We start from the raw sequence: 19308 nt of genomic DNA, 5'->3' as shown, positions 1-19308 counted from the left end.
ATTGGGCCCAGTATGGGGTCCAGATGGTATTAGTATACCATCCTCTGGAATCCAGGCCCCAGTGTATCTGTTCTGTAACAATTTTTGGCATCCCTGGGTGGGCCAAATATTGCCCCCCTGGACCGCTGTTCTGTAACAATACCATTAATGTATGCACTGATAAACGTGAATGATAGATAGATTGATTTAGATATATATACATCTCAAATGTCAACAGTAGTTGAGATGTTGGGTATTTTTCCTGCCTTCATTTTGTCTCTGTGTATGTTCTACACATCAGCTAGGTGGGTATATGTTACCTTGTAAAGAGGAAAAAATGGTAAGAATTATCTTCAACCCAAAACCTGACTGCCTCTCTTCTAGATGGCTGGCATCAAAAGCACTACAATGCCAAGCGTTGGTGAGAATATGTAACAACTGGGACCCTCAGCCACAGCAGATGGGAGCGTGAGTTGTTATAACCACTTTGGAAACCTGGTTGGGGAGTATTGACAAAGAACGTACTCTGCCCCACAACCCAGGGGCATGGTATATTCCCTGTTCCTTTCCTGGGTATACACCACAGGAACAAGTGTTTATATACACCAAATCACACATGTACGGAAGCTTTCATTAGAGCTTGATGAACAAGAGTCCAACACCGGAAAAACACCAGTGTTCAGCAGCACCAGGCTGGGTGACATGACTCGTTACCACAGAATTCCACAAACAGTGAAAAGGAACAAATGACTACAGCATGCTACAATGTGAGTGAATTTCACAGATTTAATGTTGAATGAAAAAAAATCTGGTACTGAAAAGCACATACCACATCATTCCATGTACATGCAGGTCAAGAACAGGCCAAGTGCACCTGTGATTCAGAGATCGGAAAGGACCGTGAGGGAGCCTTCTGGGTGCTGCAAGGGTTCCGCACTTGCGTTGTCCAAAACAAATGTAGTGCAAGCTGCCTGCATAATTCAAAACTTCCTACTAGCCATTTAAAAAGCTGCAAGGAAACAGCAATATACCCAAACTATGTGGCTATTCAATCACCATTTTTAAATTATCAGTGATGCTTCCTTCCATTTTTTGCACTTCAGTTGTCAAAACTGTGCTTTATGTCCGAGCTGGCCACTCCTCAATGGCTCAGCAGCCGCAGAAGCTGCTCTGCTCAGCAGCACCGGACTGTGTTTTGACCTGAGAGGGTGTATATTCATGTAAAAAGTCATCAAGCTACACACTTAAGATATAAAAGTTATACCACAATAAAAGACATAAAAGTTTTTAAATAAACTTAAAAAAATTATTTGTTTAGAGAGAAGGGAAGGAAGGGAGAAGTAGAGGGAGAGAAACATAGAGAGGTTGCCTCACACACCCTCAGCAAATCACAGGCCGGCACTCAATCCATGGAGCCACACCAGCCGGGGCTAAGCAGACCTTTTAAAGAAGAGGGTTAGGAGACATATCCAGTGAAGAAAAGCAGCCTGTGGCTTTTCAGCTCAGCGGACCAGCCCTCTGGAGCAGAGGACACTGCTCAGAGTCCCAGGGTCACAAGTCAAGTCAGCTGATTGGCCAGCACGGCAGTCTTTCCCTGGGTGTGGCGGAGCAGGACGCAGCCAGCTCCAGGAAGAGAAGGAAGAACAGAAACTTGGGGTGAGTAGAGTGTGTCGTGCTTTCAAATGTTTGAACCCAGCCCCTCCCACTGTGTTTGCCCCCAGTGAAGAGAATGCTCTGGGACTCAGAGGCAGGCGGGATCCCCACCCACGGCCAAGGAGGCGCTCGCGGCCACAGCTGAGCCTTGTTCCACGCAAGCCTGAGAATCCACCTCTGTAAATGTTCTCTGAGCCCTATAATTAAGTAGTGTTCCGGGGTGGGGCCGGGCACAGAGGCCTGATGATTTCAGTAGTATGTCAGTATGCCTTCCTCGGAGAAACGTGTATTAAGTCCTTGGCTAGTTTTTGAGTTTGCATGGTTTTTGTTGTTGAGTTGTAGCAAGGTGTTTTACATGCATCGATTCCTTTCTTCCCACAATGCCCCTGGAACCTCCCCTTAATTCCCAGCAGGGTGCTGACTCAGGCATCGCAGAGGCCACCCAGACTGATAAATGAAACCTGGGACAGTAGCTAGAGACAAGAAATAAACAAACGCAGAAAGGAGGGAGGGAAAGGTCAGCCAAAACGACAAACAAACAGGCAGTATTTCTCTCCATCGGTCTCTGCCTCAAATCCAAATGTGAAGTGATTCACACAAATTTCATCCCTGAATTCCCAAGGGGAGTGGGTCTCTCACACTCTCGGAGAGGCCTCCCTGCCTCCCCTACAATGAAAGAGCAGCAGCCAAGATCAGAAGGAAGAAGCGTGAGGGGCCTGGAAAGATGTTGGGTCCTGTGCAAGCAGCCTGCTGGGAGCAGGGCCGTGCCTGGGGATGGGGAGAAGCAGGAGGAGGGATTGCTTCCCGTCACATTCCCCGGGGGTGGAGTCTCAGCACAGCGGTGTAATAAGTAAGACGGTGTTCATAAGTCAAGTGCAGCCAGGATGAAAGTGGTGCAGGAACACATGTGAGAACACACTCAGGAAGCCCCCCTCCCTCAATAGGCCGCCATCCACGAGGCCCTTTTAAACAGACTTCCTCCCCTGACAGCAACTCCAGCCCTGCCCAAGGCTCCTTCCCGTATTAGAATAAGACTCTAGCTCTTCACCAAGAAACATGCTAAATGCAGATTCATGGGCCCCATCTCCGGAGAGATGGCTTCAGTGGGGTGTGGGCATTTTGACCCTGGTGCCCACAATGCCAGTGATGCCAATGGCTGGAGACCACACTCTGGAGCCCCTCTGGCTGGCTACTCTCAGCGGCAGACACTCCCCTGGGATTTCTCAGGTCCCCTTCCCTTCCCCAAGACCCTCCCCAGATTCCTGAGTTTAGGAACAGAAAAGTTGGGGGAGGGGCTTATTTACCCAATGATAACAGGATTCTCCCCTTCCCAAATTTGCTAAGAGATGCCTTTATTTTTTTAGGTGCTTGCCTTCACGGGTTCGTTTGTCTCATTAGGAGCATGTGGGAGAAGTCTGGCAGCTGGCATTCAGAGGAGCGATGGAGAGCATTGGAGAGCCACTGGCAAACTGAACATCACTGAGCAATAAAGATAAAATGAGAATTGGAAGCTAAAGTTACAGGAAGAATAGGATTTGCTTTGCATTCTGTTCAGGAACACTCCCATTTATAACTGTAATAATAATGACTCATGAGACTCAGGCCCTGAGCAGAGTGCTTTCTCCCTTAATTGGTTAAAAATATATTTACTTATAAACAAGTCCATAGACAAACAAGCACAAAATTATAACCAGAGGCCACATTTACAGACGGTGGCCGGTCAGGCAGGCAGCACAGCCTTCCGGTTTAGCACGGCAGCTCTAGAGAGCCCCGAGCTCTGGCTCTGTCGTTCATCCACTGTGTGACCGTAGCAAGAAACATCCCTGGGCCTCAGTGTCCTCCTTTGTCAAATAAGGAAGCACGTTCTTCGCAGGGCTGCTCTGTAGATTAACTGATACATGCAAAGCTCTCAGCGCCGTCCTGCATGTAGTAAAAGAGCTAACAATGTTTTTTATGGGTTGTCCTTATTACTGCCAGAGTAGGGAGTGAGTGCCCTGAGCTGAGGCAGGGCGACTTGGACCTACAGCCACTTTTGACTTTACACGTCCCCACAAAGAGCCAGAGGAATGGGGGATGGGGGCAGGCGGCTGCCAGGCCCGTGTGGTCGCTGAGGCAGTGCCCAGAGCTCGAGCCGCCTGCCTCCAGCATTCACAGTGCTGGAGGGCTCTCCCTGCACGGAGAGTCTGTCCTAGAAACTGCAAAGATCAAAAAAACAGGTATAAGGTAGCTTTAAGAATTAAATGAGGTCGTAAACAGAGTGCCTAGCTAAAAGCCAGTATTTAATCATTATTACGATCTATAATTATTATTATAATTATTATTACGATCTATAAGATATTTACTGTAGTGTCTCTAAAACCTGGCATGAACTGAGCACCACCCCAAGAGCTCCATCTCCTGGGTCTGGGCGCATCCTACTCTCACCTGTTCCTGATGGCGGCAGTCTGCTTTCCCGTGGGGAACTCCAGCCTCCGTCCCACCCCCCTGGCAGGGCTGCCAGTCGCAGGCTCTGCTCCAGCCCCTGACAGTCCGGGTAAAGCCTAACCAGCTGGAGGCCGCCAGGACCGAGCCTGCCTGCTGCCTGGTGGAACCTGATTTCGTTACTTGATGCGATGAGGCGAGGCACCCCAGAGCACCTGAGGATGGAGGACCACTCTTTTGTAAATTTTGGGTTCCAGGTCAAGGATTCTGAGTGGGGTCAAAGTGAAGCAGGAATCGCCTCTGGTCTGGCTGCTCTTTTGGACTCAGGTTGGAGAAAAGCAGGGCTGATCTAGGGACAGAGTGCTGTGGGATGTGAGGACACTGAGCGGTTGGTTAGCCCAGTGACAGATGAGAACAGCACAGTGAGCCTTTGCTTTCGTCATAGGTCAGAAAGCGGTGGTCACCCAACGAGGGGTCCTCATGACGTTTCACAGCTGCTGCCTCCTTGGGGAGAAACACTCGGGACTCTTTCTTGTGTTTCCTGCTGGCCTTTCCTGCTGGTCTCTTCTCTCGCCTCCGAGAGACCTTTTTCTTCTGCATCCCAGCTGACTTTCACTTTCAGTCCCAGACGGGGTTTGGCTCTTTCAGCCCCAAATGTGACTTTGTACAAAGACACCCTTCCAAAACACACTTCACTATAATTTGCCAGAGAATTGTCATAATGGGAATTCCAACCTCTGATGACTGTGACATAAAGCCTAGCCTGTAGTTATGGGCAGTACCCTGCCACACACCCCCTGAGCTGGGGCAACTAGGGCACTCTCAGGTGAGAGACAAAGGTCAGAGCAGGGTCATTAAAGGCACAGCCCCAGGGGAGGCCGAACAAAAAGCCGCTGGTGCTGAGGTGCCTGTCACCCCCTGGCCTCTTCCCCGACTCCCAGAGGGCTGGTTGGTTAGCTATTCTTTCAATTCTGGAGGCTTTCCCAATCTTTCCCCAGGAATTCTTGCTAAATCAAGCCATTCTATTTCTGCTGCTTACCACTCCAGGACTCTAAATGACATGCCTCTTTCTGTAGGCCTGTATCGGCCTCAGGGACAGAGAGGAACGAGATGCAGGTCCAGCTAAATGCACTCACTAACTACTTGTGATGACAGTGTTATTCTCATGACAAAAAAGAATCTTCCCTTTGCAAAATAGTGTGCTCCTTGGTCCTCCCTTCCTCCCCCAATCCCTCATTCTGTAAACTCCGGGATGGCTAACCACATCCCCAGTGCCGGGCCACAGTAAGCCCTCAGCAAATGGAAAGGAAAGTGAGAGAGAGAAGGAAGGGAGGGAGGGAGGAAAGGGAGGAAAGGGAGGAAGGGAGGAAAGGAGGAAAGGAGGAAAGAAAGAAGGAAAGAAGGAAAGAAAGAAAGAAAGAAGGAAAGCCTGCTGGTGTAGCTCAGTGGATTGAGCTTGTGCTGTGAACCAAAGGGTTGCCAGTTCGATTCCCAGTCAGGGTACATGCCTGGGTTGCAGGCCAGGTCCCCAGTGGAGGCCACGTTGAGAGGCAACCACACATTGATGTTTCACTCCCTCTCTTTCTCCTTCCCTTCCCCTCTCTCTAAAAATAAATAAATAAAATCTTAAAAAAGAGAGAGAAAAGAAAAGGAAGGGATGGGGGAGAGAGAGAGAAAGAAAGAAAATGGTCATCTCCATTTCTACAGACAGGAAAACTGAGCCTTAACAAGCCTTATGGCCAGCCTCACACATGCTTTCAACAGAGACTCAAAACCAGGCCGGTCTGTATCTGCTTTCCGCTGTACCCCCCCAGGTTCCTTTATGCACCTCAGAAAGGAGCCCTCCTTTTCTTGAATAGGAGAAAGCCAAGGCACCAGGAAAAATTCTCACGTCAAAATATCCCATTCCAATTTGACGGGTCCTCAAAATTAAACAAAGAATTATCATATGACCCAGCAACTCCACTCCTAGGTATGTATGTACCTCAAGGAACTGGACACGGGCACTTGAACATGCCCATGCACATGCATAGTCACTATGTGCAATGGCCAAAGGTGGCCACTGCCCAAATGTCCACCACTGAATGAATGGGGAATCAAACTGTGGTATATGCATGCCGTGGAATGTTATTCATCCATAAAAAAGAAAAAAGTACTGATACATATTATAATGTGAATATACATCAAAAACAATATGCTAAGTGAAAGAAGCCAGACCCAAAGGAATCATACATTGTCGATCCCATTAAATAAAATATCCAGAGTAGGTGAGTCCAGATGCAGAACACAGATCTGTGAGTACTGGGGGCCGGACAGAAGGGGAAGCGGAGGATCTGCTTCATGGGCAGGGGCTTCCTTATGGAGAGACCAAGGCTTTGGAATGAAATAAGGGCGGTGTTATACATTGTGAGTGTACGAAACGCCATGGAATTTTTCACTTTAAGATGGTTCATTTCATCATGTAAATTTTACCTCCATTTTTAAAAGCACACTCCAGAAGCTGTGCGGGCACTCAGAAACACCAAATGTTTCCCATGGCACGTCTCCCAGCCCCAGGCACACAGTAGGTCTGTAGTGAATGCCTGATGCCTTTAATTGGGTTTTAGGCTGTGCTGGAGAAGCTCTTTGGAAGGAATATGATCACATGGCTAGGAGTACAGAAAGCCTCTGTTCAAACCCCAGATCACCCAGTGCCACGACCTTGGGTGAATTTCTAAACCCCTACATGCCAATTTTCTCATCAGTAAAACTGGAATCACTGTGCCTGTCTCATAAGGTTGTTCTAAGGACGAGACTGTAATGCACGCAAAGCACTTCAACAGTCCCTAGGACACGATAAATGTGCAGTTAAGTATTCGCCGCTGTGATCATGGTGATTATCTGATACAGTGGGTTCCACTGCTCTCAGCCCTCTACTTTCAAGGGTTTTTGTCACACCCTCTCTCTGTGACACACTTTGTGCTGCAGAGATCTGTTTTTGCCAGGAAAGAAGCTCTCATACTCAAAGTGGGCTGACTCCCAGATGAGGAGACCTCGGGCAGTGAAATTCCAAGGACATGACGGAGGACCCCGCCTGGATTTTATTTCCCTCAGCAGCAGAGAGCTCCCAGGAAGTGAGCTCAGTGCAGGACAATTTAGAGTGGTCCCTGTTCCCTTGGCTGCTTGTGCAGTTAAGTGCATCTGGGGGCTGTTCCCCGCTCACCTGCTGTGTGGACGGCATTGCTCCCCCAGGCCCAGGCTATTTCCTGTGCTCTGTGATGTGGAGGAGACTTGAGGTGTGGGAAACATTCCACACAGCTGGTCAGCCGGCCTCCGAGGTCCACCCGGGTGCGGAAGGGTCACCAGGCTCAGAAAACATCTGTGCAGAAACCCTGCCTCCCCCAAACATATCAAACCTTTGCCTTCTGTCCCTGGCCCAGGTCACACATTTGATTTTTAAAAAATCATGTTTTAAAATAATCAAACTTGTTTAGGGTGGGTTTGTCCAATGGACTTGTTTGTCCATTCACAAAGGACAAACACATCGAAGCATGCAGCGGAGAGAAGACACGCTGACCTGGTTTTGAATCTTCGTGGACAGCACAGGCACAGGCTGGTGCCAAGCCTCTGCAAGGCTCAGTGCGCTTACTCACGCCGCCAAGAGGAGGACTTCTGCCCCGGCCCTCAGCCTCTCAGTTCCCTTCTCTGAAGAAATCACCACAACTGCTTCTCGTATATCCTTCCAGAGATGGTCTATCATATAGGAACATACATTTATTCCTACTTCCACAACCCCACACATACTTTAGCACAAATGATGCTATACATGGAGTTCTACATCTTGTTTTGTTTTAACACCTAACTATCTATTGTGGTAGTTATTATATTAGTTCACAGAATGCCAGCCAACTCCTTGTTAATGGGTGCATTATATTCCATTTTATAGGCATACAAAACTTTATCAAACCAGTTCACAATTGCTGGACATGTAGGCTGTTTCCAACATCGTCCTTTAACAAGCAGGGCTACAGAGAGTGCCCTTCTACAAGCAACTGAGAATCTGACTTTCTTCCGTCACAGGTGGAGCTTGCTCTGTTTTCCCCTGCACTTTCCCCACAGAGGCACCTATCACACAGGCCATGTCCTGTAGTTTGTCCTGCATTCTGTATTGACCATCAGGGCGACCATCAGGACACCCTGCAGAGCTTGTACTCAGCTTTTTCCAAGAAATTACAAAAATGTATCAGAGCAATTTCCTGTACAGCACAGGTGGCAAACACAAGGCCCTCCACCTTGTTTTATCCAGCCTGGTACTTTGTTTCTGCCTGGCAGTAGCGCCAAGCTCCTTGCCCCTAGTTAAGGAGTAGTTACATTTACACAGTCCTAAAATGACATCCAGCCCTTTGAAGGCAACTGAGAGGCTGATGTGACCCCTGGTGAAAATGACTTGAACACCACTGCTACAGTAATTGGTACTTAAATCCCTTAAATGACGCCACTAGCTGAAAAGTGAATGGCCACAAATAAAGACCTGGGCAATGTCTTATGGTTTCCTGAAGGTCTGGCTAAGGAAAGTACAGAAGGGGAGACTGGCAATTAAAGGTACTTCTTTTCATACTCAAGGAAGGAAAACGCTGCTTTTTGGCCGAGTCGTGAATAGTAACTACCCTTAGTTAATAAGAAATAACTTACAATTTTTGTTCTGAAAGCTAGCCAATCAGCAATACTCTCACCTCAGTAACTGTGCATCTGAAAGTGAGCAAACCCCTGGCAGACCCTAGTTTCTGACAGTCAGCCAATCAGTGACAGTCCCCACGCTAGATGAAAGCCAATCAGCAAGCACCTCACTCCAGGGCAGTGCTCGAAGACAGCGAGTCAAAGGCAGCCTTGCTCCAGATACACTAACGCAGCTGAAAGACCTTACATCACCAAGCAGCTGTGCAGGGCTTCCTGAAACCTTCCCTTAAATCAGTTCTAGTTTTGTGGGGGAGACTTTGCCCCAAATGTATAGTTCTCACTTTCAAACAAACAGGAAGTTCACCTTCTTTGCATCAGATGTCAAGTTCAATTTCATGAATTTGGAGCCCTTTGAACAATTACCAGTTCAGACTGGCAGGTGCACTGTTGCAGCTGTGAGATTATTAAATTCAATCTCTTTGATTCTTACAGTGGTTTCTATTATCTATTTTTGGTGAATATTTGAATCCCAAATACTAAAAAGCAGGCATAAATTTTGTGCTGAACTTTGTGAGCAGTGGACATTTATTCAATGAGGAAAAATTCCATTTGAAGCTTTCTGTAGCATGCAATTGTTCAATCAACATAAAAAGGTAGAAAGTCAGATATAAACCAGCATATGTTAACAGTTAAACATAAGAGATATATGAGTTCTTCAATTTGTACTAAGAAAACTGATAACATTTTTTGATTAAGAGAAATTCAAATTAAGGTAAAATAACTGCAGCAGAAAGGTCACGGACTCCCACACCGTACACACGGACCCCCACACCATCCACATGGACCCCACACCTTACACATGGACCCCCACACCCTACGCATGGCCCCCCACACTGTACACACGGACCCCACACCATACACACGGACCCCCACACCATCCACATGGACCCCACACCTTACACACGGACCCCCACACCCTACGCATGGCCCCCCACACTGTACACACGGACCCCACACCATACACACGGACCCCCACACCATCCACATGGACCCCACACTGTACACACGGACCCCCATACCATCCACATGGACCCCCACACCGTACACATGGACCCCCACACCGTACACCATCCCCGGTCTTTCAGCTCGAATAGCCATTTGAATGTACTGCTACCAGAGTGTTTTCCGGCTCCAAAATTGCAAGCAAATTTTCAAATGCTAGGATGAAATCTACTTCCATAATAAAAAATGTAACAGTTCCATTTATTATTACAGAGGCTATCAAATATCTAAATGTATCACCTTTTTTTAAAAGATTTTACTCTGTTATCTTTAGAGGGGAAGAGAAGGAGAGAGGGAGAGAAGTATCAATGTATAGTTGCTTCTCCTGTGTCCCCCACTGGGAACTGGCCTGCAACCCAGGCATGTGCCCTGACTGGAAATTGAACCGTGATCCTCTGGTTCACAGGCTTGCACTCAGTCCACTGAGCTACACCAGCCAAGGCATGTATCACCTTTTTATACAGAAAAACTTTCCCTTTGTACAATATTTTTCTTGTGAAAAAGGCTTGCTTATGAGATTACTGCAAGTAGAATTCTTTCCAGCCGAAACTTCAGATACAATAGCAAATTTCTGCAGAAACTCTGTTATTAATTGTTAATGATAAGCACATGCATACCAAAAACAAAGGGACACAGGAAGGTTTTGGAGGTGATGGATATGTCTACCTTGGTTATGGTGATGGTTCACAGATGTATGCATATGTCCAAACTCATCAAATTACACATATTACCCAAATCAACATACAATTTAAAGCAATCCCCACCAAAATAACAATGCCATTTTTAAAGAACTAGAACAAAAAATTATCAGATTTGTATAAAACCACAAAAGACCCTGAGTAGCTAAAGCAATTCTGAAAAAAATAGAATGAAGTTGGAAGTACCACACTACCTGACTTCAAATTGTACTACAGAGCTACAATAATTGAAACAGCATGGTACTGACAGTAAAACAGACACAGACCAATGGAACAGAATTGAGAGCCCAGAAATAAAAACCACGTGATTTTGACAGAGGAGCCAAAAAACACACAATGGAGAAAATAAAGCCTCTTCAATAAATGCTGCTTGGAAAATTGAAAAGCCTCATGCAAAAGAACAAAACTAGATTCCAGTTGTGTCCCCATGTACAAAAATTAACTCAGAGTCGTTCAAAGACCTAAATATAGGATCTGAAACAACAAACTACCAATGAGATACAACATCTATTAGAATGGCTTTTATTTTATTTTATTTTTAAAGAGATGGGGAAGGGAGGGAGAAAGAGAGGGAGTGAAACATCAACGTGTGGTTGCCTCTAGCACACCCCATACTGGGAATATGGCCTGCAACCCAGGCATGTGCCCTGACTGGGAATCAGTAAAATGGCTTTTATTAACAAATCAGGTAATAACGAGGGTTGAAGGGGTTGCGAAGAAAAAGGAACCCTTCTTCACTGCTGGTGGGAATGTAAACTGGTGCGGCCACTATGGAAAACAGGATAGCAATTCCTCAAAAAATTAAGAATAGAGTTCACATATGACCCATGAATCCTTCTTCTGGGTATCTACCTGAAAAACTCAAAAACATGTATTCACATATATTACTGGTGTGGCTCAGTGGATTGAGCACCAGCCTGAAAGTCAAAAGGTTGCTGGTCCAATTCCCATTCAGATCACAGGCCTGGGTTGTGGGCCAGGTCCGCTGGGGGCGTGTGAGAGGCAACCGATCAATGCACCTCTCACATGCTTCTCTCCTTCTCTTTCTCACACCCTTCCCTTCTCTCTAAAGGTTAATAAAGTCTTTTTAAAAACATTTATTCAGAAAGATATATGCACCCTGTGTTCACTGCAGCATTATTCATGGTGGCCAGGCCATGCAGATGACCAAAGTGACCTTTGACAGAGGACTGGATAAAGAAGATGTGGTGCATACACACTAGGGAATGGAACTCAGCCATAAGAAAGCCTGAAACACTGCCATTTGCGACGGCATGGATGGACCTTGACGATATTATGCTAAGCGAAATCAGTCAGTCACAAAAAGTGAAGAGCCATATGACTTTGCTCATATGTGGGATATAAAAGTGAAACCCACAGATGCAGAAAACAGTATGGTGGTCACCAGAAGGAACAGGGTTGGCGGGTAGCAAATGCCACGTCCTCTTCCAACCATGTTGTCTGACACAGTCCGGGCATGGAGGATTCGAGTTCAAGGAATTCGTCTCCACGGAAGAGAACGTGGCATCCAAAATGGGTTAACAATTGGCTGTTTTATTTTAATTATTTTACTCTTGCTATTGAATATAGGCATTGTACTGTACTTACTTATTCCTGTGAAAATCGCCCAAGAGAAAGGGACAGTTCAGAGGAAAACATTAGTATTCCCCACGGAACTGCCTGAAGGGATGGAAAAATCCCCTCTAATGAAACAGCCCCTGAATGTCTAAAGTTGTTGGAATAATAGCCCCTCCTCTACCTTGAATAGGAATATATATCAACTAGAATTAGACAGGCAGAAAAACAGGAGAAGCTGGTTAGCTACTACAAACTAAGCACGTAGAAACGATTACCAAGGAGTTAGAGTCCATAGTACATAAAAAAACATTTTAGACAGAAAGATAGATAGCTAAATCAGACATCACAAAGGCCTATAATGAATTTCCTAACCTCTGCTCGGTTTAGTGTACCTTTTGCCCCATGACAAATTCTGAGAACTTTAATAAACAATAAGACATTCAAACTCTGTACATAGAGCTATTTCAAATTGTCTGAGGAATGGTTCTCCTGGTCAAAACAACTTTTGTTTAACATAACTGAAACTATGGAAATTCTTGTACTTTTCTTGGTTAACTTTGTACTGATTTTTTCTGCTTAACTGATCATGCTATGCACCTGTAAATGTTAATCACTACCAGAAATGAAAATACAAAAACCTGCTTGTACTTGCAATAAACGGAATAGAGCTTCACTGTCCTTTGAGGCGTGTGGCCGTCTGTTACCCATCGCCGACGCCTTCCCCACCTTTCAGGAAGCCCTGGACCCTGCAGCGGCAAGTAAAGGGCAAAGGGGGCCAGGTGTTGTCTGCATCTGTTGGGGGAAGATGACTTGATTTTGGGTGGTGGGCACACAGTGCGTTATACATCGTGTATCATGGAAATGCACTCGTGCAACCTATACGATCTTACTAACCAGTGTCACCCCAATAAAATGAATTTTAAAAAGAAACTTAAAAATGTGGAATGGGGCAATTAAATATAATATTTATTTTTGGATTTACTGTGATAGGGCATGAAAATATAGTTTGTAATCATATAAAGTATAGGTACAGCCCTTAGTGTTTACCTCTCATCAAGACAGACTGTTGATTTAAATACCTGGTCTTTTCCATCGTGCCTTCTAGTGAATGGGCAGGAATTGTGCGTTAAAAAAAAAGGTCTAAGTGATCCTAATTATTAATGAAAGAATGATGGTTGAAAAAAACTACACATATTAAATATATGCAGGTTTTTGTACATATAAAAAAGTTAGCAAGAGATCTTTTACCTCTTGGTCGGGGATAACACGGCTTTCGAAGGGTGTCTGCATGAGGGTGCAGACCGCGCTGACTCCTAGCTGAAGCGAAGCGGCAGCGTCGGTGACTGTGGAAGGTGCTGCTTGTCCCGCCTGTGTTCTTCGGGAGCATCGATGTCTTTACTACTGGGACTGAAGGAACCGCCGTGAAACTGCTCCCTGCTCCAGCACTTACACTGCTCCAACTGAGCCATTTAAGGATTCTGGCCATTTTGCTGGCATTCAGTATTCCTCATTTCTCTCACATTCAAAGACCACTGACTTTCTTTAACAAATGCCGTCGAGCGAACCCTCCCTTTACATGAAGTACTGACATTATACTTCAGTTCGGAAGAAAAAGACCCCAAAATTCTGGTTGACTTTTGAAATAATGCAGTGGTTGAAGTCTACGTATTTCCTTCTCAGTTTTCAATATCTAGTGACAGGCTCACGCAAGGGAAAGAAAAGTAAACAGTGATAAATGAAGGTCTCCATTGCTTACAGGAACTCATTGACTATGCTAAAGAATTAATAAAAAGTTTATCTCTTTTATTAGCAAAGCTGTTTTTAAAAGGGACATTATATATAAACAGAAAAACAAATGACAGGCCAAAGTGGGTAATCATTGCATAACTTGCTATGATCCTTTTGAAATGGATTTCATCCATTGAAAAATTTGATTTTTTAAAAAGATTTTATTTATTTTCCCTGGCTGGTATAGCTCAGTAAATTGAGCTTGTGCAGTGAACCAAAGGGTTGCTGGTTCGATTCCCAGTCAGGGCACATGCCTGGGTTGCAGGCCAGGTCCCCGGTGGGGGCCATGTGAGAGGCAACCACACATTGATGTTTCTCTAACTCTCTTTCTCCTTCCTTTCCCCTCTCTCTGAAAGTAAATAAATAAATAAATTTTTTAAATGTTTTATTTATTTATTTTTTAGAGAGGGGAAAGGAGAAAGAGAGGGAGAGAAACAGTGTGTGGCTGCCTCTGACAGGCCCCTCACTGGGGACCCAGCCCGCAACGCAGGCATGTGCCCTACACTGGGAATCGATTCACAGGCCAGCACTGAACCACTGAGCCACACCAGACAGAGCAAAAGAAAATTCTATTATTTTTACATGGATGTTATTGAGTCCTCTCTCAGCACGGGGACAGGGGGAATCATTATGTACAGCCCTGAAGAAAAAAGGAACAAAAATTGATGACAGTGTTCCTTTTTTGTGGTGGACATTTAAAAAAGTTGTTGATCAGGAAATGCAGTGTCATTCTGAAGAGTAGAAAAGCAGCCATGCTACGGAAGATGGGAGCATACGCTCCAGCCACCCCACGTGAAGAGCAAGTCTCAGAGGCCTTTACTTCACACCAGCACACGCTCCACATACCAGCTCACCAGGCTAACACTGGCCACAGTTGCTCTCTAATGAACGTTCAATGACCAAGGACCCAAGAAGTTGGACAAGACCACTGCAGAAACCACGTAAAGATGCAAATGAACACAAACTGTAACTCAGAGGTACTTCAAAAGCAAATGTTCTGCAAAACAAGGAACTATTAAGAAGAGCCAAATCACCAGGGAAAGTTAATGAAAGAGGTCTGTAATTTAGATGCTTATAATTTATTTCAGATAAATAGCAAATGTTTTTAGAGTAAGTACGTTTCATGCAATATTTTTCTTTTATCTCAAAGTGTGTATGCATAGGCAATTAGAAAATCTTCTAATTTAACTGGGTGTTCTGCGCCTTCCTACCTCTGATCATCTTTGTCTGCGATGCCTCCATCCTTCTCTTCAATGACCAAATCCTGATTACCACTAAGGTCCGTCTCAAAACCCTACTAATGACAATGACTCTCAGTAATGGTTGACTGTGCCACGCAAGGACCTACTGTCTCACATGTATTAAATCAGTTACTCCTTCCTAAGGTAATTACTCTTGGTGATAAAAGTACGTAGTTTAAGGAAAATACTATTTTTCCTTTCATACGGATGAAGCAACTGGGCACAGAGGAGTGAAGTGACTTACCAGAAGTTACCCAGTAAGTGGTAGAGCTGGGAGTCAAAGTTGGGCCCTGCGGCTCCGCAGCCCGCCCGTCCCCGCGCCCTTCTGCTCCGCACGGCCCTCTCAAGGCTCTGACCTGCTTTCCCATGGAATGTTCGAACCATACAATTGTGCAGCTCATGATATTATTTTTCCCTTGTGATGGAATCTAAAATTACTGATTTTGTGTTCACCCTAGCCCTTTAAAAGGAATTCTGCAACAGTCAAGAGATGGAAGCAACCCAAGTGTCCAAGGACAGATGAATGGATAAACAAAATGTGGTGCATATACATAACGGATGACTTCCAGCCTTGAAAAGGAAATTCTGACATCTGTGGCAACATGGGGACACCCTGAGGATGTTATGCTAAATGAAATAAGCCTGTCTCAAAAGGACAACCACTATACAATTCGAAGGTACCACGTATGTCAGGTACCTAGGGTAAGCAAGCCCACAGGAAACGAAGTAGAGTGGGGGTGCCAGGGCAGGGGGAGGGGGAAATGGAGGAGTTGCTGTTTAACGGGCACAGAGTTTCAGCGAAAGTATTCTGGAGATCGGCTGCACAACCCCGTGCCTGTACTTAGCTCCACTGAGCTGTACATTTACAAATGGTTAGGATGGTAAGCTTTATGTTGTAGTTTGTACCACAATTAAAAATTTTGAAAAAGAACAAAGGAATGATGCCTTCTCGGCTTCTGCTTGCCTTCTGCTCTCTAAGAAGACTGTGTTTGGCAGTTTCGTGTCTGAGTTTTTGAGCTGAGGAGAGGATGAGACTACTGAGAAGCCAAGCCAAGGCACTTGCCTTGCGACGGACTGAGAGAAATAAACTCTAAGAAAGAGAACAGAGGTAAACTGAAGGAAGGGCAGGGCGGGAACCCCCTTGGGCTGGTTCTGTGGGGCAGAGTGTGGGGGGGAGATGGTTTACTTAGGAGGAGTTTAGAATGAACGTGGAGAATGTTTTCCTGGTAGCAGTTAAGACAGATGAGGCAAGGAGGGTTTTAAGTTACTCTGACTTGGATCTACTTTGATATTATCCTAGGGACATTAATAATTTTAACTGCTTTTTTAAAGATTTTATTTATTTCTAGAAAAAGGGAGGGAGGAAGAGAAGGAAAGAAACATCAATGTGTGGTTGCCTCCCATGCGCCCCCTACTGGGGACCTGGACTGCAACCCAGCCATGTGCCCTGACTAAGGATGACTCTCTGGTTGGCACGCAGGCCGGCACTCAATCCACTGAGCCATACCAACCAGGGTCAATTTTAATTGTTCTTGTTGGCTAGACTGTTTCTTTGAACATAACTGTGGTGAAAAAGTAAGATCAGGTTAAACTATGTAAAATTGCCAATATTTAAGTTTTGACGCAGAAAAATGGCACTGTCCCATGGTTCAACCTAGTAACTGATATTTATTGAGCAATTACCATGTATCACACACGGTTCCGAATGCTTTACCAGTGTCCGCTCATTTAATCCTCGTAACGACCTCATGCAGTTGCTACTATTATCCCCATTCTACAGTTGAGGAAACTGAGGCAGAGATTTAAAAAGTGCCCTGGCCAATAAGCGATCAGTACAGAATCTGAACCCACTGGGCTCCAGACCCAACACTCTGAAACACGTGGGACTTCGGCTTTACTTACAAGGCACTGAGCTACGGGAAAAGTGCAAAGGTCAGTGAGATGCAGCTCCCGTTCATAAGACATGGCCTCAGGTTATTAGAAAGTAGAAGATAGCAAGTAAAGTAACAAAAAGAAAGGCGCAGGGAAGGCCTTGGCAGGGCATTCCACATACACGGGGAGGGCAGCACGGGGTGGGGGTGGGGGGGAGGAGTGGGGTGTCTCGGGCGGTCACAGGATGCACTGGCAGGCACAAGGGAGAGAGAGGAGTTGAATCCCCTGCCCACTATCCACTCCACTTGCGGGATTTTTTGGTATTAGCTGTCTGTTGACAGCTAATAGCAAATACTGTATAAGTTGGAAGCTTAAAAAGAAAGTTTTTTGTTTTGTTTTTTTTTATCTCACAGCTTCTGTGAGTCAGGAATTCAGGAGCAACGAATCTGGGCGATTCTGGTTCAGGGTGTCTCACGAGATTTCACACCAGATGCTGGCCGGGGCTGCAGGCCCTGGAAGGCTTTGCCTGGGGCTGGAGGACCCACTTCCACACTGGCTGACTCACACGGCTGTTGGAAGGTTTCATTTTCTTGCCACCTGGGCTTTTCCAGTTTCTCAGGAAATAAAATATCTTCTTAGAAGCCACCCTTTGACTTCAGTGGCCAGAATGAGGTTACCTGGCCACCCCTAGGTGAGAAGCTGGGAGAGTTTGACTTTCCAGCTCCCGCACCAGAAGCAAGGGAGAAGGGAGGCTGGGACTGGCTGCTGGGTGGGTGTCTTCAGGGACTACTGATCCTGGCCAGGGGCAGGGAGGGCTCTAATTGGTAGGGCCAGGTAGGGCCACGGTATGATTACCCACTTGAACCCATGAACCAAGCAGGATGTGGGGGGCAAAGGAGCAGGGAGTTTCCTCAAAGCAAGGGCGTAACAGAAAATACGAAAACATCCATCCACACAAGAGGTGCAGAATGTCCCACTGTATGGATGAACTCATAATTCTTTGAACTGGGAAGTCAACTTTAGCTCTAAAACCAGAGGACACGAAGGTGAGCACAGGTGATGGCTGAAACCCAGGCACCAAGTGGGAGGGGTGTGAAGGGGAGCAGGTCAGGGAGAGAGCATTCCAGGGTTACAGAATGGGCTGGAAGGACAGCGGGAGGAAGTAGGGGGTAATCACAGCTAGCCAGGAATGCCAAACTATGCTAATCTTTCATTTAATACTCACAACAGACACATGAGGTTAGTTTTACTTAACTTCCACTAAATTCCTGTGTTCCAGATAAGAAAATGGAGAGCTAGAGAAGTTGAGTCACTTTGCTTGAATCACTCACTCAAGCAGTGGAGACTGGCGAGGGCTGTAGTCAGACCCAGGTCTTTCTGTTTGGTCCTCAGGCTGATTCCAGAGCTTCCAGGCTTAACAGGGACACTGTCCTGATTCCCTACGGAGAAGAAACAGGCCCTCATTAAGTCCCATGAAGTCACTCTTCTGCAAAGATCTGAAGGCAGCTGCTGCACATCAGGCCCATGTTATCCGATGCGTTTGAAGATTGGAGTTGGAATCTCACTGTGAAACATCTGCAATCCTCCTGCTGAGCTGAGATTTCTGACCGAATTCAAAACACACTGTACCAATACTGAGGCCAAAGGATATGCCCTCCGACCGGAGAGGGATTAGCTCCGCCGCCTGTCTCATCCGAGTCTCACCAGACTAAACCAACCTTCCCGAAGCTGGTCTGGAGCTGCAGCTGGGCCGGGGAGGGGGGGGTGGGGTGACCCCAGGGGCTGTGTGCACAGGGGAGTCCCGGGAACGGGAGAGCAAGGCTGCCTAGCTGGTGGTGGGCGGAGTGGGTGGTGCGTCCCCGTTGCTGCAATATGTAAGTATGTTCAAGGAAAAACATTTAGAATGTAATCTAAACTGTTTACCTTGAGGTGGAGAGACCAGGGACCTATTTTTTTTATCTAGTATGAGCTTTTAAAAAAAGGCAGAAAAGAACGAAGTATATTTAAAACAATACAATAGTTGTAATATCTAGGTAAATAAGCGCATCTAAAAAAAACCCCAAAGAAACAGAAGGCAAAGCCAGGCCCAACCCCGGGAGCCTCTAGGGCAGGGATTCTGCTCCTCCTTCCCACCCCCGCCCCCCAGCACGAAAACCCAGCTCTAGCCGCCGGGCCGGGCGCGGCCGGGGTTCCGCGTTCCTGGGAGTGACCCAGGCCTCCAAGTCCCCACCCTCCTGAGCAAAATAACATCTCCATGGCCCTGGGGCTGCGCACCCCAGGCCTGCACTACAGGAGGGGGAGAGGTGCCCAGGGGGTCAAAGGCAGCCGGCTAGATGGGGCCTGACCCGAGTCCAAGCGGC

General features: G+C 46.3%; 1 long non-coding RNA gene across 1 annotated transcript; it reads right to left on the bottom strand.

Moving 5' to 3' along the window:
• Positions 1 to 345: 345 nt before the first annotated feature.
• On the bottom strand, positions 346 to 19273 carry LOC118998627 (uncharacterized). Its single transcript, XR_005068913.1, has 4 exons — positions 18019 to 19273; positions 8150 to 8157; positions 4198 to 4202; positions 346 to 356 (listed from the first exon to the last, which is right to left on the bottom strand). It is a non-coding gene; the product is annotated as an uncharacterized LOC118998627 (long non-coding RNA).
• Between the last annotated feature and the right edge of the window lie 35 nt (positions 19274 to 19308).

Source organism: Sturnira hondurensis, unplaced genomic scaffold (genome assembly GCF_014824575.4).
Source record: "Sturnira hondurensis isolate 20B ecotype Veracruz unplaced genomic scaffold, ASM1482457v3 Scaffold0001120, whole genome shotgun sequence".
NCBI lineage: Eukaryota > Metazoa > Chordata > Mammalia > Chiroptera > Phyllostomidae > Sturnira > Sturnira hondurensis.
This window is presented reverse-complemented; position numbering and strand designations above follow the sequence as displayed.